The sequence below is a fragment of the Pararge aegeria genome, chromosome 13 (genome assembly GCF_905163445.1).
Source record: "Pararge aegeria chromosome 13, ilParAegt1.1, whole genome shotgun sequence".
Lineage (NCBI taxonomy): Eukaryota > Metazoa > Arthropoda > Insecta > Lepidoptera > Nymphalidae > Pararge > Pararge aegeria.
In genome coordinates, this window is record NC_053192.1 from 7,208,590 (window position 1) to 7,233,760 (window position 25,171).

The following is a 25,171-nucleotide window of genomic DNA, read 5'->3' on the forward strand; positions in this document are numbered from 1 at the left end:
CTTTTTATTCCGGGAATACAGTTTTCTGCGGGAATTGTGAAAAAATTATCTTCAAGGTAGTATCGGAAAGCTGAATCAATTAAAGTTTAATCATAAATTCAGTTGAATCCTTTAGTGTCACGTCACAAATTCTAAAATGTTTTATTCATGTATTTTTATATGTATTACTGGCACTTATGAAGCGTTCATACATTTAACATGTTACACTAATGTGAGTGATGGTGATAACTGCATTCGTTAACTAAAACTAAAGCTAGGAGGGTTCCAAACGCGCCCTGGTGTAAGAAGAGCCCACAACAAACTAAGCCAGGTTTTTTTTTGATATCACCCTTTTGAGCTATGAAGTAAGAGCAATTCATACCCAAGCTTTTTTATCATACATGTGATCCTTAATAATATAATAGGATTTTTCTACAAGCTTACGTTTTATATAAACTTTGAACTTATTGAGAGACATCTCAAGGATTTCATCTGGTAATTTGTTATAAAAAGATATACAATTACCCTTAAATTAATTACTAATTTTGTGCAGTAAACTGCACTACAATTTTATTTTTAGCAACTAGCCAAGGCCAGATCAGACCAGACCATATTACACCAAGAATTATAAACTACCCACCGGGGGTCAAACCCGGGACCTACCACTTATAAGACCACTGCGCCAGTGTGGTTGCCAAACCATTAATAACAGTCATTTAAAGGGCAACCACAAAATGTACTAGCGTTCGCCGTTGTGCTCTTGTCCTTGCAAAAAACTATTAACCAACAACAACAACCTGCGGTTAATGTTACTCGTATTTTATATTACAAGTGGCCTCTAGCTGTTGCGAGGGCAAACCGAGACTTCAGCTTATCATTGATCAATTCAATGGCAGTTAATCTGAAAAACTAAAAGCAGATGTTGCAAGAAAAACAATTCGACCTTCTAAAGTAAGATTACATATTTAACTATTTCTAAGAATCACATTTAAATATAGTCAAACTGTTAATAATTGTTATAACGTAATGTTTATATCCTCATTGCTGTTGTGTAGGTAACGGACGATTTAACCCCTCTGATAGAGCAACCATGATTATTCAAAAGACGTTTTAACATAGTCAAACTTTTGAATGGCGTAGAATGTAAATTGCATCCTCATTTTTGTTGAATAGCAAAAGATTAGCCCAAACATATTTATTCGAAAGAAGGATGAAGTGAAAAATTCACGTTTGGTTAATCCAAATCAGGAGGTAACCTACAGTACATTCAGGTAACAAATAAAAAATTCTTAGAAGTTATAATATAGTAAGTTAGTTTATAATTAACGTTTTAATATATTAATACTGGAATGTCTTAAGGGCAAAACAATAAAGGTACATCATCTAAATTATCATCCTTAGGCGAATAATGCCCAAAGCTGATCAGGCTTCCTCTCTCATATATGTAATTTAAAGCATTCAGCTAAATGTGCTCCAATTCGCATTTACTATTAGAATTTTTGCTCAAACTGGTTATCGAACCTAAAACTTCTAGATCCATGTAGGATACCATCCAGTGGTGTCCTATATGGATCAACAAGGCAGTCAGAGGCAGACACTTAAGAAAGCTACAAGTTGACATTATGTAAAATTCAGTAACTTTAAAAGCATTAACCTTGACATTTGTAGGTCAAAATGTATTCAATATTTACGTTGAACCTTTGAACTTTGCGCCATCAATGCTTGAACTCTGCCACCCATAACGAAGAGCCAATAACACCATAAATCTATTCTAACAATATTATTAACTTAAAGATTATGTATGTATGAACATCCTAATTAAAGGAACTATTGGAATTTTTCTTTTGCCTAGATATGTGGTTAATATGTAAATATTATTGTATTTATCAAAAAGATAGACCCAGTGCAGCTCGTATAAAGTAATTGTAAACTAAAATAATTATGAAAGTCTGTAATTGCGTTATTAGTTGTTTGACTAAGGTTCTCCCGCAGTCTGTCAATAGTAATATTTATATAATAATAATAATAATATTCAGATTATTGTCCATAATATTGTGCGTGCGTGTGCGTGCGCGTGCGCGTGCGTGTGCGTGCGCGTGCGCGTGCGTGTGGGATACATGTCTAAGAAAACTTCGATAATTAAAGAAGATTTATTTTTACTTTTTTTAAACTTATTGCATGGGACATTCACTTGATTGATAAATTACCTTTTTTAACGTTTTTGACTCAAAACTAATTGATTTATTAATTTTAAAAACCAAATTCCAGTAATAAAATAAGGATAGCGCATTATCCTTTGTTCGCCTGCTTGCACGGCTTGCATGGACCATGGGCCATGGCAATACTCCCCGGGGAAAGACTAAAATTTAGCCTTCTTCCTCTGCTTTATCAACTCTTCAAGTCCAATGCTCGGACAGGCACAAGTAGAAATAATATCCAACGAATGGTGGATAAAAGGTGCCTGGAGAGGACGAAGACCCAGACATTTTTAAGCGTTCCTTCGATATTGATTCAGCAGATCCTCTTCAATCATCATACTTATTTTCATCTCTCAATTACAGACGTATTATTTACGATAATTAATTATATTTGCGTGGGTCGACCCGAATAAGGTGGTTTAGCGGAATAAGCGATTAACGAACGGTGTTTTTTTCTATCAACGCGATGTGAAGTCGACTGACTGACAGCGGTGATGACGGGCGATAAGCGTCTTCTGCTGTTCCTGGGAACGGGACTCCAGGCTCACTGTAATTAATGTCTCCGGCAGGTCTCCTCTCTTATAGGAGTTTAAAGCAAAGACCTTTCAACGCTGCTACAAAACTGGTAACAGGCTTGAATCATTATCAGTTTAACATAGTAACAATAATAGGGCTTGATTCAAAAACGCGTGCATGCGGGTGGAAGTCGACCAACGCTGTTTCCTTACGACCCAATTTATACGTCATAGTACTTGGTTTCAATATCAAGATATTTGCGAACATTTTAACTAATAGACTAATGAGGTACTTACAGACAGACGAAAAAAGTCATTCTCATTAATTTATTGAAGTAAATATAACGAACGATAGTTACCGTAATGGTAGTGTCTAAAACTTAAGGGCCATCGAAATAAACGCCGGAATAGTTTTTAAGTGTCTTGTCACAATTCAACCGACAGAACTTTTCAATTGTCAGAGCGTGACAAAACATTTCATCCTACGTCATTCAACGTATCTTCTTCTTCTTCTTCTTCTGTTCCTGGGCCTTTTCCGCACTTGGTTGGTCTGGGACCGTCCGTTGTACGTATGGCCACTGATGCGGCTCCCCGCTGGATCACTCCAGCCAGCCGAGCTCGCTCCAAAAGCTTAGCAGGCCGCCCAGGTCGCCGAGTGCTTCATGGAGTGTTGCTGAGGAGCCAATGTGTGCTGCGCGTTGTTCTGCTACTCCGTTGCATTGGAGTATTACGTGTATCGGTGTTTCCTCCGCCTCCATGCATGCTCTGCAGAGAGGGCTGTCAGTTATACCTAAAATGGAAAGGTGTTTGTTTAGTGGGCAGTGCCCTGTTATCATACCTACAACTGTCCTTAGTTTAGGTCGATTCAGTTGCAGTAATTTTGTTGTTAGTCGTGGGTTGAGAACTGGTACGGCCTCCTTCGTGTGTTTGCACTCTTTTGTTTTAGACCATAGTACCGAGTGTGATGCTTGCGTCTGGTTGTGGAGCCATGTTTTGTATTCAGTGAAGGGTATGGGTATGATGGGTTCCGGTCCAGCTACCCTTAGTGATGCTGCCTGACGCGCTAATTCGTCGGCTGCGTCGTTTCCTCTGTTTCCGTTGTGACCTCGTATCCATTTTAGGGTTACTCTGTTGGATTTTGATAGGGCTTGTAGGTTCTTGTGACAGTCAAGTATGAGTTTTGATGTTGTTGTGTGTTTGGTTAAGGCTTTTAGTACAGCTTGACTGTCACTGTTTATGTTGATGCTGAAGCCTTTTACCTTTCTGTTTAGCATGGCTATGACTGCTGTTGTTATGCCCACGCACTCCGCTTGGAAGACGGAGTTGTTCTTACCAAGCGGCTGGGCAATGTTTATGTTAAGCTCCGGGCAGTATATCCCCGCTCCAGTGCCTGAGTTTGTCTTTGATCCGTCGGTGTAGACCTCTATTACGACGGTGTCAGCTTTGTCTGTTTTTCCTCCTTCAGCGGCTACTTTATAGTGCCTGTCTAGCACATAGTGTTTCCGCGTCTTGTCACATATCCAGTCTAGTTGTGGGCATTTATTAATTTCTTTTGATAGTATCCTTGTATGTCCTATGTTTGTATCCTTCCACAGCCCGTAAGCCCTCAGTCTAAGGGCTGCAAGTGTGGCTTCCTCTTTGATGTGTAGGTGTAGTGGTGGTATGCATAATATAGCTTCCAGCGCAGTGGTTGGTGTTGTGCTCATGCAGCCTGTGATAGCTAGGCACGCTTGACGTTGGAATTTTTGTAGTTCTAGTTGGGTTGTCGCAAGGAGTGTTCTCGGCCACCATATCAGTGAGGCGTAGTTTAGTGAGCTCCTGACGACTGCTAAGTACAACCATTTCATGATGTATGGTTTAAGCCCCCAGGTTTTTCCTGCCATGCGTTTGCATTGGCTGAGGATGATCGTTGATTTTTGGATTTTTGTATCTATATGTGTCTTCCAGCTTAGTTTGGAGTCCATCGTTACTCCGAGGTACTTTACCTCGGTTGATAGTTTTAGGCTTGTTTTAAACAGTGTTGGTGTTTTTGGAAATTGTGGTTTCCTTTTGTTGGTAAATAATACGAGTTCTGTCTTTTTCGGGTTAACCGTAAGTTCATTTTCCCTGCACCACTGTTCTAGCAGTTTCAGTGCGTTTTGCATTATTGAATTCAGGGTGTTTTCTTGCTTTCCACTTATGAGGATGGTGATGTCATCGGCATATCCTATGGTGAGGAAACCGGTTTTGTTCATTTTTGTTATTAGGTCGTCAACTACCAGGTTCCATAGGATGGGGGAAAGGACCCCTCCTTGTGGGCACCCTTTAGCTACAATACCCTTGGTTGTTCCATTAAAGTCCAGTTGGATGACCCTAAATTCTAGTAGGGCTCTAATCCAAGCTCTTAGTGTGTCCGGTACTTTATGTCTCGCAAGAGCTAAGTCTATGCTCTTGAATGTTGTTTTGTCGAAAGCTCCTTCTATGTCTATAAAAGCCCCGAGAGTCGAGAGTTTGTTTTCCAGGTCGTGTTCTATTTTGCTTACAACAGAGTGCAGAGCTGTTTCTGTTGATTTACCCGTGCAGTAAGCGTGTTGATTTTGGTTTATAGGTATGTGCTTCAGGGTTCCGTCCCGGAGGTATCTATCTCCGAGTCTTTCTAGGGTTTTTAGTAGAAAAGATGTTAGGCTAATAGGTCTGAATGATTTGGGTTGTGTGTAGTCGCTTTTACCTGGTTTGGGTAAGAATACTACTTTTACCTCCCTCCATGTTAGCGGTATGTATCTATGTGCTAAGCATGCTCTAAAGATTTCTGCTAGCCATGGTATGAGTTGTTCTTTGCCCCATTGTAGGAGGGCGGGGAAAATGTGATCTGTACCTGCAGATTTGAAAGGGTGAAAGGATTCGATAGCCCAACGGACCCTTTCATATGTCACAATGTTGTTTGCTATTTCCCAGTCTGCTTTTGTTGGTGTCGTGTTGTTTTCTTCCCACACTGGTTTGTCGACAATCTTACAGCCTGGGAAGTGGGTTTCGATAAGTGTCTCACTCACTTCTTTGTCGTTTTTAGTGTAGTTCCCGTCTTGTTTCTTTAAAGATCCGATGGTGCGGATATTGTCCCTTGACAGGATTTTCCTTATGCGGTTTGCATTATCGTAGTTTTCTATGCTCGTGCAGAAATGTTGCCAGGATTTGACAGTTTTCTGTTGCACAAGTTTTTTGTATTGAGATTGAGCCTCTTTGAACTTGTCCCAATCTGCGTCTTTCCTGGTGTTCTTTGCTCTGTTGAAAAGGTGCCTTAACCTTTGTCTTTTTCTCTCCAGGTCGGGGCCCCACCAACTGTGTTTTGGTGCATGTTTTGTTTTTTGTATTCTTAGTGGGCATGCTTTTTCGTAGCATGTTGTTATGTGTTTTGTTATTTGTTCTACATTTTGGTCTATTTGCATCGTTCCCTTTATTTTGGGTTTGTTGTTGTACATTGTGTCTCCCTTTATAAGAGTTTTGTATTTCTCTCTGTTTGTTTTTCTGGGATTTCTTCCAGGAGTTTCTTGCGGTTTAATCAGATCCAGTTCAAAACTTATTCGCCTATGGTCGGAGAGTGTGAGCTCTTCGCACACGTGCCAGTTTTTTATTTGGTCTGATATGTTGTTTGACGCTAGAGTAAGATCAATAATCGTCTGGTATCTACTTGAAACAAAAGTCGGTTCTGAACCTTTGTTAAGAATGTTTAGGTTAGTGGTTAGCAAGTATGAAACTAGTTGCTCACCTCTTTTGTTGTTTGTTTTACTTCCCCATAGGATGTGGTGTGCGTTGCTGTCGACCGAGATAATCAGATCGGTGTCGTCTTCTTCACATTGTTTTATAAGGTCCATCACCTCTTTTGTAGGTATTTCGCCTTCTATGGGTAGGTACAGCGAAGCCAGGACAAGTGGTCTGGCCGCTGCAACTGTCCCTTGTTTTGTTCCGTTCTGTACAGTCGACTGACTGACAGCGGTGATGACGGGCGATAAGCGTCTTCTGCTGTTCCTGGGAACGGGACTCCAGGCTCACTGTAATTAATGTCTCCGGCAGGTCTCCTCTCTTATAGGAGTTTAAAGCAAAGACCTTTCAACGCTGCTACAAAACTGGTAACAGGCTTGAATCATTATCAGTTTAACATAGTAACAATAATAGGGCTTGATTCAAAAACGCGTGCATGCGGGTGGAAGTCGACCAACGCTGTTTCCTTACGACCCAATTTATACGTCATAGTACTTGGTTTCAATATCAAGATATTTGCGAACATTTTAACTAATAGACTAATGAGGTACTTACAGACAGACGAAAAAAGTCATTCTCATTAATTTATTGAAGTAAATATAACGAACGATAGTTACCGTAATGGTAGTGTCTAAAACTTAAGGGCCATCGAAATAAACGCCGGAATAGTTTTTAAGTGTCTTGTCACAATTCAACCGACAGAACTTTTCAATTGTCAGAGCGTGACAAAACATTTCATCCTACGTCATTCAACGTATATTGGGAAGGCCTTATGAGTCTATACACTTAGCCATATATTAACTGGATCTTAATCTGAATATCAATCAAGATATTAGTGCTGTATAATGGGTTGCCATGTCAGTGTCGTCTTGGCTCATTTATACGGTATGGGTGAAAGTCACTCGGGTAATAACATTCAAGTATGGAAACTAGTTCGATGTGCTAGTTATATGGAGCGGTGGTGAAGTAAAGGTGATTGGCCGATTTACGAGATAATTAATACATTTTTTATCAGATTTTATACGCTTCCTATTCATATAATTTTATTTTCGAAATCCGATATAAAACAAATTACCACTTTACACTGCACTAAAAATGTAATAACTTTTTTTATTTTTTTATGACACGTGAATTTGTAGCGCTCTACTGCTATATCAGCCGATAGTCAGTGACGATGCATTCAAATACCAACTGCGTGGGAATTCGGAGGGAATATGAAAGTTTATTAAAAAAATCGCCTAATAAACAGATTAGGGAATAGGATCAATGAACTGCCCAGTTATGTGTCAGTTACTTAACTTACGCAATCAATTGATTTTCGTTGTTGCAACTAGGACATACTGATTTTACTTAGTGCTGCGACGACAGTTAACTCGTTGCTATAGGGTTTAAAATAAAGTTATTCCGTTTTTTAGAGTTGTGTACCCGAAGGCTGCCAAAGGGACCCTATTACTAAGCCTCGGTTGTCCGTCCGTTGTCTGTCCGTTAATTCGACCATCCGCATATCTGTCAGTGGCGGCATCTCCGGAACCGTAAAAGGTGTCGAGTTCAAATTTATAACGACAAATAATCTCTAGTACAAAACAAATTCGCTTTCTAACTCTTCCTACATCATGCAACGGATTTTGATGCGTACAGCTTAGTTTAGATGACTGATGCTATATTTAAATGATAATAAAGTGTAATTCTACTAAGTACCTATTAAAAATATTAAAAAGTTGAAAATAAGGAGGGGATCCCCGTTATGCAAGAAAGTTTTATTTTGGTGTTTTTTCTCGATCATTAAAATATTTATAGTATGTAAGTGTAGTTAAAACACCAATACATAGTATTCACTTGTTAACACTAAAACGTTTTATATTGATAAGGAACCCAAGTAAAATTCGCATTTAGCCGGTTTTTTTTTATAACCAATAGGCACGCGAGCTGTTCTTACATAACTTACGTGTGAGTTCCGATCGAATCAGAACTTGACCTTGCTATTAGTTGCCGAACACCATCCATTTCTCAAACATAATGTTATGCTTTTGAATGAAACTGGAAATGCATTACGAGGTTACGTACCTACAATATACAGGCTTGTGAAGTTTTTAAATAAACATTGGCAGTTTGAATACAGTCTGAACTGCGTTGGTAATCTAGTGGTAATCATATTCTACTTACTACGTTATTAAATATTGCAAATTAGTAATAATAATTACTGAATTGCAATATTTTGTAAATGCTTAAAGTGTAACTCTATTACAATTCAAAAGTATGACGGCATCAGAAAGCGTCATGCCATTTGCCGTGACCAAAATCTTTGTGAGTGTACCAACTTCTGGCTGGAGTCGGAAATTTGTCTATTCCCGATTCTGCCTAACCACGAATCCGACAAGTCAAGAATCTGTCCAGAACCAAATAAAGAATGTAGAATATGTTATGTATTGGACTTCTCTGCCAAGTTTGCAGTACCACTCCGGAGTCAGGAAATCGATTTTGCCTATCCCCGTGCTTCAATGAGCACATTAAGCTGAAAGTCTGTCCCTGTTTACCACTAAAATATGATGATAATCGTTAAGAATCAATTAATAAAAACAATGAGAGCAGCGGGGACGGTCTCAGCTTTAAATTCCTTTCTCCTGTGATAGAAGGTCTGTTCTGAGCCTAGACTGTGAATAATGATGATGATATAGTCTGTACGGTTTAAAAGATTATACTGCATTCATGCGTTATTGATAGCTGCCAACATTTAGAATGTCCGACTGAAGATTAGTCTTATTCAAGGCTTCCCAGTTAGACAAATTTTAAACTGCGCAGCTCCAGTTAAATGCCACTCGTGTCGTTGACTCTAAACAATACGTATCTGTTACGCAAAATGGATTTAGAGCGATTGTCAAGACTTCCATGCTCATTGAACACGGTGGTCATAGCTCATGTAGACAAATAAATGGATCACAGTTATCAAGTGAGACCGGTAATTTTTCTAGTGAGTGGGGCTGATATTAGGGTACTTCTACAGCATGAGCTTGTGCACTAGGTCCGATTTAAATACGAGAATATATGGAAAATTTGGACTATACCTTTTGCAGGTTACAAGATTTGCATGTTCGCAAACGTTCCCTGCTTTATGGTTGTTGCTGATGATATGCTGTGTATGATGTGATTTGATCACTATCAAATATTGTCAGATGATATTATCAGTTATACATTACTGCCGAAAGCCTGAAATAAGAGACCTATATCTAGTATTCAGAGCAAATTGGCTGATGATGATACAAAGTTTATAAACCTTTATTTTATGAATAGCTTACAATAACGTATTTTATTTCGAAATTTTTTTTTAAAATTAAAAGGGCTTTATCGTCAGTATTAGGCATAGAATAGTAACACTTACAAAATTTTATGGAGCCAAACTTCTGCTTTTTATCCCTAGCTTTCCTATAGGAACAGCGCGGATTAATATACCAGACTGAGCTGTAACTCGGGTCCAGCTAGTATTTGCAACAAACGATGTTATAAACCCATACAGATTATGTCTATTTTTACGTATTATAGTGAATTAAGCAGAGAGTTCACTCTTTTTAAAGAATAGGAAGCAACGAATATTTAAAAACGGTTTTTCTCGGATTTGTATCGGAGGTAGTGCGCAAGCGCTCTAACAAGTTTGCATTGAGTAGCGCTTTGGTACAACCTTCTCAAATGACAGCCGAGCATAACAACGGACATTCGGTATTTGAGCCAAGGCCCTGTAATGAGATATTTAAGTTAGATAGCTGCACAAAGAGAATTAAGAGAATTTCAGGCGGTACTAGCAGATAACGTCTCCCGTCGTATAATTAATTTAGTGAACGGGCTTGTTATGGCCAGCGATTATACTAGCCGTGGGTTCGCCTTTGTGTTAGATTGTAAATTATTATCAGCGAGGCAATGGAGCTTGCTGTTGATCTAGCTGTTCCTTACTTCTTACCCACGTGTGTATTTAGGAAGTGAATAGGAAATTTAGACCACAATTATTCGTCAATAAAGCCAATAAGTAGGGATAATGAAGTGGTGATAACCCAGTGGGTAAGACTTCGAATTCATTTTCGGGGGGCGAGTTCGAATCTCCGCACGCACATCTAACTTTTCTAAGCTATTTGCGTCTTTTTAAACAATTAAAATATCACTTGCAACACTTTAATTCAACATTGAAGGAAAACATCGTGAGGAAAAAGGTGTGTGGAATCCGCACTTGGCCAGCGTGGTGGACTACGCCTTAACCCCTTCTCATTTTGGGAGGGTACCCGTGCACTGTAGTAATGGCCGGCCGGTAATGGGTTGATATGGTTATGATGATGATGATGAGGACCAATACATAATTAAACTTTTTTTGGTACTTTAGCACATTCAATTCGTCTTTTCTAAAATTACAGGAATGCATTTATTTTTTTATAACACTATAAGTTAGTTCTTGACGCAGCATAAGATGGTAGCGGGCTAGCCTGTAAGTGGTCTGCGGGCAGTTTTATTAAAATCCCTTACAACGCCAAGAGCGTCTTACCAGACCAGACCAGTAAAAATCAGTATTTATAAATGTTTAAATTCCTCCTGCCTGGGATGGAACCTCCCACAGCGCCAGAAAGTCATCAAAAACTTCTTAACTACTTGATCTTAATTGTCAAAAGTCTACCTATTATATTCAAAAGCTACTGGGAACTGTGACAGAAAATATACAGCCCTGAAATTGATCTTTCAATAATTTAAGCTGTGTATCTAAAACTTTGTATGGTATTTTCCTGGGGTAGGCAGGTAACCTCCTGGCAGGTATACCAAAATGGTTATGGAAAGGATCAAGGGTATTTTCTTACACTAGATATTTAGTAGATAAGCTCTTGAATGCAGTCAATTACTTAAGAAAATGAGAAAATGCAATAAGATAATCTGTAATCAAATAAATCACATTTATTTAGACTGGCCATGATAAAAATGTATGGAAAAAAATCGAACTTGCACTTCGGACAAAAACGTGCACGTTGGAACATCGTTGTCTGGTTTGGTTTAGCATTTCCAGTTAAAAGCTTGTCTGGGAATGTGACCATGAGTCCTACGCAGGGATCTGCGATATTAATAGTAAGCATAGTTAGTACAGGGATATTTGAGGCCAATTCCGAAGCTGTTTGATTTTTGCTTGCACAATCCTGCCTCTTGGTTCTTAATGAACGTTAAATATTCATAAATAGATGCATAACTGCATTAAATCCAACTTGCTATGTAAGTGGGCAACCTTGCACCGCAGTTACACAACCGGAACATAGCGTTACGAATCGCTTTAGAATGCACTCAATTTACATTAAACACCGAAATGATGTCTAAATGCACCTATTACCTCAGGTAATAAATACATTAGCCAGAAGTAAAGTGAGAAAAATCATCGAAACTTATACCTACTCGGAATAAGTCGAAAAGGTAGTCTACGGAATTAATGGAGAGAAATAAAATTATATTCTTAATTTATTTAAATGGTTTTGTCCTTAGATTTATGAAAATAAATAAACCACTAAATGTAAAAGGAAAACGAGACTGATATACATTAACTAAAATGTTGTGTCTGCAGTTACAGTTTTAGTTTATTTGGTGCATTTATTAACCTATACCTGTTTATTGCCGTATTATTTATTTAACTAATTTTTATTGTCTTTGTTCCAAAACATAGGACTCTCATACTTCGTGAAATCTTTAAATATGATTGCCTACGCTTGACGAACCTTGAAACTAACAAATGATCCCAATTCCGAGGCCAGTTAATATTAAATTATGGTGTATATTTCCTGACGCCTCTTGATTACTTGATTAGTCAGTGAATGGTATTTCGCTTAAATAATTATATAAAAATAGATTTATAATAATAGCTTGGCAAAATACCTACATATAGGTGGTCTCACATAAACAGAGCACCGCAGATATATGCTATACTGACAATTTATACAATGACTTATTATTAGTATAGTATTGTATTTTTTAGGGAATTTATTACATAGGACATATCAATCTAGTCTGACATTGCCAGACTAGATTTATATGTCCTTTGTAAGCATAATTCTACCCTATTCCCTATGATTGAGACACAGGTTTTACTGTTGTCCTGGCAGCATAGCCCCCTGTAACATATCAGTAACTTTTTTGAACAATATATCCTATGGAGAGGTTTGTTAGGTCTGCTTCAGTCATTTTATCCTCACCTTGTAGTTCCCATCTTTTCAGCGCTTACATACATTCAGGCACTCATCTATAAAGCGTAAGAAAGCCTGTAATTTGTGATATTGAAAGTAATTAAAAAAAATGTTTATCGTTATAAACCTGGTTGTGCAAGCGTGGCCTTCAGTTCTATTTTCTGCGCTGAATTGAGCCAAGGATTGTGTCTTTTAAGCAAGTGCCTAGAGATCGTTTATACGAACTCCCTGGCGAAGCGGTGAGCGCTGTGGCTTGTGGTATGGGTGAGTTCCTGGGTTCGATCGCCGGCAGGGGCAACTTGGGAATTTATCATTTTTGAATTTCTCTTGGTATAGTCTGGTGGGAGGCTCCGGCCATAGATAGTTACCGCGATAGCGACAAATATCTGCCGCTAAGCGAATTATCGTTCCGGTATGATACCCTTTGTAGAAACCGATAAGAGATATTTTTTAGACGGTCTACTATAATTGCCATACTCCTAACACGTTAGCCCGATACCATCTCTGACTGTATCATCATCTTACCAGCAGGTGAGATTGGGCTAACTTACCTAAACTTAAACTATCTTAACTAAGGGCTAACTTGTAGTGGAATAAATATTATAATCCATAGGTGTTACGCAGTCACTTAGTAAAAAATAAGTAATAATAAATAATTTAAAATTCACAGCAGTCACTTAGTAAAATATATATATATATATATATATATATATAAGTAATAATAAATAATTTAAAAAATGTCAATTTCAATAATAATAATAATGAAGAATAGGATTTCGTCTCGTCAAAAGGCAGCGCATACCGCAGCATTGCGGCGCTGTATAGCGATGCGACCTTTGGGCCAGGACCCAGGTAATCCCAAGAGCGGAGATCACAGCCGCTTTTTCCGCAAACAACTCCTATATATAATATTTATAATTAATATATAAGTAATAATAAATGATTTAAAATTATCGCCTCATATTCTTCCTTTTGAATTTCCGCAAGTAACCGAGCTGGTGTATTAGATGGTACAGCGAGGCCACTATAAGGCCACGGTGACGCACAACTCGGACAAAGGTGCTTTGCATTAGTGTTTTAATTTGTGTACTTAGTTCACCTCTAAGTGCTCGCGCATACTGTCCACGTAATTTTCATACAAATAAATTTAAATTATTATCCATTACATTTAGTTTGCAAAAATTCAACAGAGGGACCTCGGACACTTATTTTGTATTAAATGTCGTTTGTTACTATCCAATTAGACGGAATATGATAAGTTTAAGTATACACTCAAGTGTTAATATTCCAAGTTAGATGTAGCTGTTTATGTCAGTAAATACGAGTTATGTTTATTTTACTGTGCCTCTACAGTCGGACATTTAGTAAGATGTAGTAGGTGCTATATTATTTATACCTTAGAGATTAATCCAAACTTAAAGCTAAAATTAATTATGTCAATTTCAATAATAATAAAGAAGAAAGTGCTCGCGCATACCGCAGCATTGCGGCACTGGGTTTATTACCAGGGTATGCATACAGAAGGGAATTGCATAAAACGCCAAAAATACGAGTTAAATATAAATTTTAGGATAAGCAGTGCTTTTGTGCATGTATGAAGTGCACGCCACTGGGCCAGGTAATCCCAAGAGCGGAGATCACAGCCCCTTTCCCGCAAACGCCACGAATCTCCCGGATGAAACTCTGACTGCCCCCAGCCATCAGTTGTCTCCACCGTTAACGGGACGAAGAGGTAGCGGCCCAAAAGTTAGGCATAATTTTATTATTTATTATTATTGTTTTTTTTAAATTTCATTATCATGCTTCATTGTGGACGGGCGAAGGCCTCCTCTTTTTGTCCCTACAACTTTCTGTCCTTAGCTTTTTTGATTTACCGGCTTTTGTTATTATTTCATGGACCCACAAACAATAACATAATAAATATGATTCGTTGGTATACATATTGTTTATCCCTATACCTATCCCTATCCCTACTAATATTATAAATGTGAATGTAAGTTTGTTTGTTACGCTTTCACGCAAAAACTACTTAACCGATCCTCTTGAAACTGTGTACACATATTCTTGGAAGTGTTAGAAGTAATATAGCATACTTTTTATCCCGACATTAAGCCCGGTTCTTTTGGGAGAGGGGATGAAAGTGTTTGACGATTTTACACTATAACTCCGACAAATTATAACCGATTTAAATTATTATTTTTCTACTATAGAGTTTATAATATGCATTTAATTTGCCCAAACTTTGTATAGATCTGATGAATGTGGTTGAAAATAGAGGATAGAACTCCTCAGCGGACAGCAGCAAACCCCTCATTTAAGGCCTAGCGATACTGAATACTATATACATTTTTTTAGAACTACAACTAAATTGAATACCACATCAAAAAACAAAATCAAACGCAGACGAAGTCGCGGCCAACAGCTAGTATAATATAAATACGAAACCACTTTTCATGCAATATGAATGACATGATTATAGTAAGTTTCTTAATTAAATCGGAGTTACGATACATTAAGGACTTTATTAAACTTATTGAATAGCAGTGGCGTGCTACTGGAGATTTGTACTCGTACTGGAACTGGTACTGGAGATTTTCTTCATTTTAAATCATCTGCATACCCTGTGCATACCCTCCATGCACGCACTGTTAAATAGAATGCAGTTGCTGATTAAAATAATAGGCATCAAAAAATACACATTGAACACAAGAAATTGAAGACTAAACATGTAGATACAGTCCTTGTAAATATATTTTATGCGTAGTTACAATTTCAACGCTATGCATTAAGGATGTTACGCAAAAATAGACTGCAAAAAATAGCTTTACTTCCGGCACTCGCGAGAGAATGACTAAAGCTTTTTCCCAAAATTTCATAATAATTTATTTGGTATAAGAGATATTGATTTTAGACCCCTGTGTATTATATTAGGAAATTGTTGACATCCAGCGCGGTTCCTCGGAGAGCTTTTAAAGCTGTTGGTGATGGTTCTTATTTTTAAATTATCAAAAGCCCGCAAACCTGTATATGATCAGCTTGGTGGGTCTATGCTCTGCACCATGTCCCATACACTTGTAAATTTCTAGCCATTCGTGTTTTAAATCTACTATTTCATTACTGTTGATAAAATTGATATTATAATAATTATTGTACTTAATTCCTATTAATAGCCGAGATCCGCTCGTTATACCAGTTCTCAAGGATTACTAGTTATACACATCAGAATAATAACTACTATAGTAAATTACTGTCTTATCATATACATCACGATGGCTTTTTTAACGTCAAAATAAAATATCGTTAAACTATAACGTTATATCTGTCAGTTATTTAAAAAAAATGATTAATTTTTTTACGGATGTAATAAAAATTCTTACTTAATAGTTCGCAAGAAATAATTATCATTATTTAATTACTGCGAATATTTGCGTTACGTAAGGCATTTCCCATGTGGGTGTTTTGGATATAAATACGGGTTCGATGTGATACAGAGCCTAGATCAACTACTAGTTAATACTAAAGGTATTTAGTTCTTACGGCTACCTACGGCTATATACTTAATAGCAAAGCCGATAACATTATACATAAGATTGGCTTGAATCCTACATACATAGGATAGGATAGGCCATGCGCAATAAACAAATCCATACATAGAGGTTGCAAACAGTACTTCTGGTCCAATATGGTAAAAACATTGAACAGTTATTTAGACATCAACGAGTGTACGGCTCTGGTATACATATTTTTTTTTACTCCTTAACGTTTTTTGTGCGCAATTTTACCATCAATTCCTCAAGTAGTAAGCATAGAAGTTGAGTATAACCTTAAAAAAATGGTCTTCCAATCAACATCCCAAGCTTAAAAATATTACTCTCAAAGTGTCAAAGATTTACAGCCCAGAGCCTCTATGCTACTCTTACGCTGCTTGGCGCGTTAACGATCAGTACAATTTATATTTTAGGGATGATTTCTGGGCTCGACGGGTTAACGTGGACTGACAGCACCGGTTTCACACAGAATGTTCAATACCTCATAACTCTTGAACTGATTTGGTAATCGAAGATCTACTTCGAGCTTCGAGATCCACTATTAAACATACTAAGTAGTACATCGAGGAAGTTAAATTCGATATATTATAATTATACCTTATTAGATCATTACTTTTTTTCGAATGTGCTTTAAACCACCGACAGAATGCTCATGTCATTGCGTTGGTGGGTGTTTTGATGTTAATATCTTGCATTGCAATCTTATTGAGAGACTCATACGGCGCAAAGATAGCTCTTGTTATCGAAGTCGTGACTATTAAAATATGTTTAGTTTAGTAAAGATTGTTACATGAAAGCATTTTATGTGACCAGCACATAAAATGCTTTCATGTAACCACTGCTTCTCTAAAATTCATAAGATACTTGTTCTCCCGGTGGAATGAATGATTGAAATACCCTTTAAGTCTCATAGGGAAATAGAAAGTGGCGAGCGGAAACTAATAGAATAATAAAGAAAGGCTTCAGATTATGTTATAAAGTTATAGGATTATCAATGCTATGAAATGCGGTTAAGTAGAAGTGACGCAACACTAAACAATAGCTGGGAATTAGTTACAAGCTTTGAATTACCTCCAGCGCATCGATGTTGAACGTCTTATAATGAAGTTGCTGACAAGAGATATCGCCGTCCATCAAGTGTTTAACAAGTTTTGACTCATGGTGAAATTAAAGTTCATACAATTAGCAGGTGCTTGTAACTTTAAATGCGTAATGGACTTGTTATACTCGATGCCAGTATCTAAATACCAAGATTTAACAATAACAACAGTGAATGCTTTATTAGAGCTGTATAAGAGTTTTAGCTAACACACCATGTCAATAAACTAAGATAGGTAACAATTTTTTTTCATTCCACCACAAATTAGCCCTTTACTGGAATCTCACCTGGTTTTAAGTGATGTAGTCTAAGATAGTCGCGAAATTTCTAGAAAGAAAATAATAACATTTTTTTGGCAGACTCCGGAAATGCACCCACAAATTCGTGGTTAGCAGCCGAACATGAACAACTTCTAGAAAAACGAGGAAATTTACATAGACCAAAAAACATTCTTGTAATTATTATGAGAATTATAATTTTTGGTACTTCTGCAATATTTGTTCTCTGAATATTAAACAAAGTATTTATTCATAATGTATGACTAGGTAGCATAAATGAATAAAATAACTGATGTCTATGTTGCAAGTTCGATGATGACAAAATATTACTGCCGCCAGATCGACATTGTTCCCCTGGTTGGGTAAATATTTAGGAAACTATCGTTTTCTGTATAATACAGTCTACCAATTAGGTATATTTTTTACGGTTCATTTGTTTCTATGATTCTAATAACAATGAACAGATGACGAGATGCAAGCGAAAAAAATGCCAATTATTTCTTACAAGCGGTTGCACGCGATTTCGCCCGCTTTTATTTTGGTATTTTAAAGTCACGGACATAATATAATATGTCTCGAGCAAAGATCGCTGCAATGGTTGAGATTAAGAAAAGTAACAAACAGTTACAGTAATGTCTCGTTTGCAATATTAGTATATGGCATGAATAGGATATTATATATATATTATAGGATATCAACCCAGTACCTACCGGCCCACTACAGGGCATGGGTCTCGTTCGACACTGAGAAGGGTTAAGTAAAAGGGATAGTCTACCACGCCAGCCTAGTGCGCATTGGTAGACTCCACACGCCTTGGATAACGTTATGGAGCACTCTCAGGCATGCAGGTTTCCTCAGGATGTTTTCCTTCACCGTTGGAGCAAGTGATATTTTAATTGCTTTAAACGCACATAACTCTAAACCTGCCTGCCTAAAATCTCTACTGCTACAAAACAAAATGGAATGCAATAATGAGATCTTGGTTAGAGTTTGCTTACCAAAAAGATACCTACGCATTCTTGATTTACAGGTACTAAGGCTGTTCGAGGCAGGAAAATATTCATTCCATAACAATTCTAATTCCATTCAAAAATATTGTATGAACGAATACCAGATGGTATTGTTGCAGTCTACTGTTATGGATGGTCTCTGAATGTTGCGTGTTGGTTAATTATTTGCATTGTTATTTTAATATCGCTGTTGTTCGTTTTGAAGATCCGTTTTAGGTTATTGAGGCATAATATGATGAATAATTAATGTTCCTTTGTGGAAGTCTATGACATAGTCGTACGATAAAAATTAAGATCCTTTATTCCCCCAAAGATTTTTTTATTTAGGTATGTGTGGTTTGCAAGTAAAAACAATGAAACAGAATAAATATAAAATACGTCGCACTAACTACGTACCTAACTTGTCTGTCTGATTGTTGCGGATTGACACAAGCACGATGAAGATAATAATTCAACCGCAGGGAACCTGCAGTTGAATTATCATCTTCATCGTCATCATTAATCTTTAAAAGACTCCTCTTTCATAGGAAAGAAGATTTTAGAGTATAGATTCCATGGCAAGACTAGCGTGGGCAATAAATGGGAAAGCACGGCTAGACAATTCCCTGGAGAAAGTATAAAAATGTAGCTTCTCTCACAGCTTTATCCACACTCTGAGCATTGGCGCACAAGTGGTAATAATATCCAAATAATAAACAACTAATAATAATAATAAATCGGGGTACTTCTCCTTTTCAACGGCTTAAAGTGATGAGATTTTTTTACAGTACAACCATTTTTTTTTGTTGTTCCATCCCTGACACAGGATCTCGTGATGTATAATGCGCATGCAAACCTATATACCGACGATATCGAATAATAAATTAATATAATTATACAAAAGATGAGAAGTTATAGATTCTCTGCTATGTCAAATTATACTACTTATAAGGAAATAGGTACTAGCAACATAAAGTGCGAAGCGTCGCGAAACGAAGGTTATACAAAAAATGTGAAATGTGTGAAACATTCTCGCAATTTACTTATTTCGCGTTACACGCTTCGCTTCAACACAAATTGTTATACCAAATTGGTAAAAATACACATTTGTTCATTGTTTTGTTATTTTGAAAATACCTAAACGGAAGCTCTATCGCTCTAAGTCTTGAGAGGGAAATTTTCGTTAATTTTGTGGGATTTATAAAGCTCTTTTGCATGTATACAAGGTTTTGTCCGGGATTTCCGGATTTGCTTGATTGTGCTGTGTAAATTTTAAACGAATAAAATAACAATTAGAATCAGGTGTAGTCAAACAACATACCAAAAATGTGACTTTTCAGAGTCCAATAGCTTTAAGAACCACTTCAGGGTAGATACATGAACTTCCTATTGAAAAAAATTGGATGTAAACTGTATCAAAGTAGTTGGAATTTATGTCAATGTTAAACAACGTTATTATTTTTAAAGTTACTTTTTAAATTTTGTTTTACTGAGTAGGATTCCAATAGGCATATGGCATGGAAAAAACTTAATTACAAAGATGTTCGTGGGTACTTTGACAAAAGCGAATCGCGTTACAAAATTGTTAAACGGAAATTGAATTTAAAAGGAATTGCTCAAATAGACCGTTTTTCATCAAGTTTTTTTTGTAAGATAGTTAGGTAGGTACTGTTGCTACACGAAGCCTAATTTCAAATTTACAGGCATCTATGCTACTTGCCTGTAAATTTGAAATTAGGCTCCGTGTAGCAACGTTAAATTATTTGGTAACTTCAGCAAATCGTTCGTAAAATGACTTCTAACTAAAGGAAACATATATTTTAGGTAGGTATGAAATTAGATAGTATTTTTAGAAAATAAGTTGCATACAATTACTTCTTGGATAATTGGGCTTCATTTTATATATTCTTAGTATTAAGAAATTGATAGTAAGTTCTAAAGCCTGTTTAGATTAGATTTTGTTTTCGTGATTTATAAAGTTTTGTATCCTTATTAAAATAAAGCCCATTATCCTTCTTGAGATATTTACGAATGTTTCCTGCATTGAAGTAGACTGAATTAATCACGTAACCTTTTCATGCAACGTCCTTATCGTGATCAGTAAGCGTAAGTCTATGACAAAGATCCACGTGCTCTAATCACAAGGCCACTTAGCTCTTAACTACAAATTTTGCCGCTTTTTATTTAATTTCCAGTTAAACAAGCAGGTCGTGACATTGCAATTTGTTTTGTCTGTTTTGATCGGAAGTGCTATAATTAATTGACAGCTTAATTTTTTTGTAACCACGAATATAAATGTGTAAATTTTAAATTTAAACTCCAACTGCTTGATCTCATCATACTTGTTTTAGACGAAAAGCGTAAGTTAAAATTTTAGGAACCCACCTTTGTAAATAAAAAAAAAAGTTATGTATCTCCTAATACGGCACAAGCATTGGCACGAAACATCACACTGATCACTGCAAGTTGTCGTCACTGTATTACACTGAACTTCACTGGGACGACGGTCGATCGGGGTGCATTGTTCGATGTGTGCGTAAATATTAATGTATTGTTTGAAAAATCGTGTTGTGTCGATAGAGGTTCGGACCGGACTGAGCGGTGTATTATTATATCGAGGGAAGGAGCATTCAAGGTTCTGGCGGCTGCGGGCAGCGAGCGAGGCTTATCTACGCGTGTCGCTCACGACAAATTTTTCTCTGCAGTTCTCATCTCATTACGTGTACCGTATAGATCGGCAAGATTTTCAGGACATGTCGTTGTGACATGATGGATGGCTCTATCTGGCAAGGAGGATTTCGTAAATGTCACTAAAGTTATGAGTATAACTAAGAGTTTACAATGGCTTTAACTTCTTGAAATATGCATACAAGCTATAGGTCATGGTTTAAATCACGGTTTGTGTTACGATTACCTACCTTGGTCATAGGTTCCTAAAGGGACCTATTTACTATGAATTGCGAATAGCTACTTAATTTTAATTCATTTTTTAACATACAAAAAGGCCTATAAACACTAATAAAAAGTTTTTATTAGTGATGAAGTTTTTAATATACAATAAGTTTTTATTATTAGTGTTCGATGCGATACTATCGAAAACTCAGTTTTGGAGTTTTGGAGAACTTGGGGAAATCTTTACTTTAACTATGCCCTCCCACGCCGCTTAGCTATGTTTAAAATGAACCCTAATAGTGCGAGTTTTATCCGTTTATCACAATTTGCTTTTTAATCATAGAATAAATTCTCTGAGAAAAAATCTGAAATTTGAAATGGTTTTGCTTTTTCGACTTTTAAATATACACTTCCTTAGATAAGGAAGCACCTGCCTAATTTAAGTCGGAACTAATTTTCTCAACTCTTGTTTCCTAAGTTGATATCTGTTTGCTCTGCTTTTTCGAAGCTTTAACATAGTGCAGAGTCTACCACAGTGACATACCTTTCAGATATACATGTGGAAAGGCAGTCTAATTGCGAATTCGATCACGTTATGGCGTGCGTCACGCGTCAGCCGTACGTGAAGCCGCGCACGCCTAAGCCGCGCGGATCCCCACGCGGCAGCCGTCCCGGCGCATTTAGCGCATGTTTGAAAACACGTCCTCATATGTCCATTGAAAAGTGACAAACTGTTGCTTGTAGATTACATTGGATGTTTCTCGAATAATAATGAAGAGTTCACACCTGTACAGTGGTTGTGTAATAGTGCGATTATTTTAATTTTGATGCCACGTATTACGGTATATTCAAAGAACTCGATTCCATGAAGTTAAAGGCCATGCCAGTGGGGGTTTTGTGTTTGGACTTCATGGCTGATAATGGTAGTTAAAATCAAATCTAACATCGGGGAAAATGCTCATTTTACCGCATATTAAAACCTTTTAATTCTTAATATTTTGTCTGAAACCCTCAAAGAATTAACTTATTGATCGAAAGCAGTGTCATTTACTAAGGGTCTCCTAAAATATATGTAATTAAATCATAATTGAGATCAGTATTAATAAATACGACATATAGCCTTTCAAGTTGTGAAGCTAAAGTGGGGATAAGCAGAGCGTTTAAATCAGAGTACCAAGTTATATAGTATTGCAACTCGTATCACGTACTTGAACTTTTGTTCTAATTTTCTGCCGTTCGCAAACAGTGAGAAAGAGAAAATCTGAGGCTTATTTTCCCTTTCTCTCCGTTTGTCTGTGTATATTAAATCTTTTTTTTAAATACGAGTATCAAATGAGTAATTACAATGGCATGTTCAGTTCTGAGTCAGTAAGAGATTACAATGATTCAGCAGTTTGCAAAGTCAGCGATATGGGCCACAGATTATTATAATACATTCTACTGTTCCACTGACACAGATAGCAAATCGATTATTTTTTTATTGTAAAGAATATAGAACTCAAGAAAACCTTCATGTGTGCTGATCATAAAGATATATAGGTATTTTAGGTCAATGTAATTGTACTGTACAACAAAAATTATGTGGAATTAATTGAATTAAAGCACACGGTACTATAATAATATTCCACGTATTTGGATAGTTATAATTTTCATTTATGTATAATAATTATTTGTTGCAGATAAAAGCGATAACTTAAGTTGAAAGAGCCTATGAATCCAAAAAGAGCAAAAATCAAATAACGAAATCCAGAAGAAGAACTCATGGTCTACAATCGTTATACGACTAATATTTCTTCAAATATTTCCTTTTATAAGATTGGCTTGGCATCTCGTTGCTCGTCGTGTTTAATTTATGTTACAAGTTCAACAGACGCCGCGGGCAATTAACAAAACAAATAATTAATGTTAAAAAAGTTTACCGGAAGTAAAATCAAGTGCCTAATATTCTGATGACCTTGTTATTATTCAATAAGTCTGCTACAGACGAGGAGGCATAACAAATAAAATAAAAAAATCACTTCCTTTTATTGCATGAATGCAAGGTCAGTTTTTAATGTACGGTACCTTCTATACATACTAATAAGTAAGAGAGCGATTAGGCATGGCATATATTTATAGACTAATTCATTTAATAGTTAAGTAGTAGTGGAGCTTCTGATAAAGGTCGTCCAGGGGTGTACTATCGCCATGCTGTGTTCCGATCTGAATGTAGCCGTGGTTGGTGTAACTTCAGGTATATGATGTATGTTGGGTTCCTGGTATGTCCTGCGATAAGGTGCTCCGTGTATAGGCTAAGAATGTAAGTTAGGATTAAGAAATGAGAAAGTATTTATCGTGTGACAATAAAATGAACAAGATATTTTACCTGTTTAAATTCAGGAAAAGGAAAAGTGGCAATATTCAGATTCTACTAAGTTGATTTATGCGTTTTTTTAAAAACTAGACACTACGAGCCCTTAATCTAAATGAGTCTTCTATTTGTATTAAAACATGTATGTTTTACCCAAAACTTTTTCACTGAAAATATAATAATTAGCATTGCAATTGGCCCTAGCTATTTAGCATTATCTCAAACATACCATTGGCATCAGAACGCATTTTGAATATAGTAAATATTATGATGACGTTTTAATATGTGTAGAACAATACTTAAAACTTATCCAAGCATATTTAAAAAAAAAAACGCAATTAATTAGATAAAAATATTGAGTAAAGTATTATAGTTTCCACTGTAAGCGAATAACATAATTCTTCTTCGAATAACACAATCTTAGGAGAATGGAACAACATAATTAAGTCACTTAAATTTGTTGTCAGTTGACACCTAAAAAAATAACCCTCAAAGACGGATGTTGTCAGGCACTGAGCATAATATCGCGTCATGAAAATAACCCATTGATTCATCAGAATTTACCATCCTTACCTTTTGTAACTAAGATCTCTTTATGAAGATATTAATTATATTAATAATGTTCGGATATATATGTAAAATGTTTATTTACAAATCACGAGTTAGTTGCTATTCGACTAACGTTACTGGAATGATTTACATAGATGTAACTATATCTATAGATATTTCCCAATGTTTTTTATCTTTACAACTAAGTTAAATGAAATGAATAAGCATTTTGAATTAACTGCTAGATCGCATATTTAGATCGCATAATATGTTCTAGGATGTGAATACACTTTTACTGTACACCACATAATAAAACAAAAAATGGAATGTATTTTGTAAAAATAATTAAATGTTTATACTAATTTCATTCTTAATATTATTCGAAATATCGAAGGTACCAAATATGTACATTTTTAAAGAATTAAAAGATGACAAATAAAAGAAGAAGATAAACGGTCTTAATTTTCTTCTTTTGGCAATGTGATATCTCCCTGAAATCTGAATTGATTTCTATTTGTTTGTAATCATTTTTCGTATGTAGTAAGAATATATCTGGTCTGTGGAGGGTTTATTTTTGTGTGGTGTGAAACCATGAAAAATAATTTTGCCACCAATGTATTATAGTCTGTGGCATCAATGTCGACTTAAGTTTGGAAAGCTTCTTTGATTTGAATGATCATTCAAATTATGCGTTGGCTGTTATGAAGGTATACAATCGAACAATAGGTATAAGCATTATACGAGCATATTATGAATAAGCCATCGGTGCCGGTTGCTATCATTACCTAAAGATAATAGTAATAGGTAAAACCCCTAACCCGCATTAGAGCAGCGTGGTGGATTTGAGC

General features: G+C 36.4%; 1 protein-coding gene across 2 annotated transcripts in view; it reads right to left on the minus strand.

Moving 5' to 3' along the window:
- Window positions 1-25,171, minus strand: part of LOC120628520 (dual oxidase maturation factor 2) — a 79,187-nt gene that overhangs the window by 20,464 nt on the left and 33,552 nt on the right. The window contains exon 1 of one of the 2 annotated variants that reach the window (XM_039896898.1): window positions 20,918-21,141. The exons of the other annotated variant lie outside the window; for it this stretch is intronic. The gene's annotated coding sequence lies outside the window, so the exon portion shown is untranslated. Of the gene's footprint in view, window positions 1-20,917; window positions 21,142-25,171 lie in introns of those variants that run through there. 2 annotated transcript variants of the gene reach the window in all.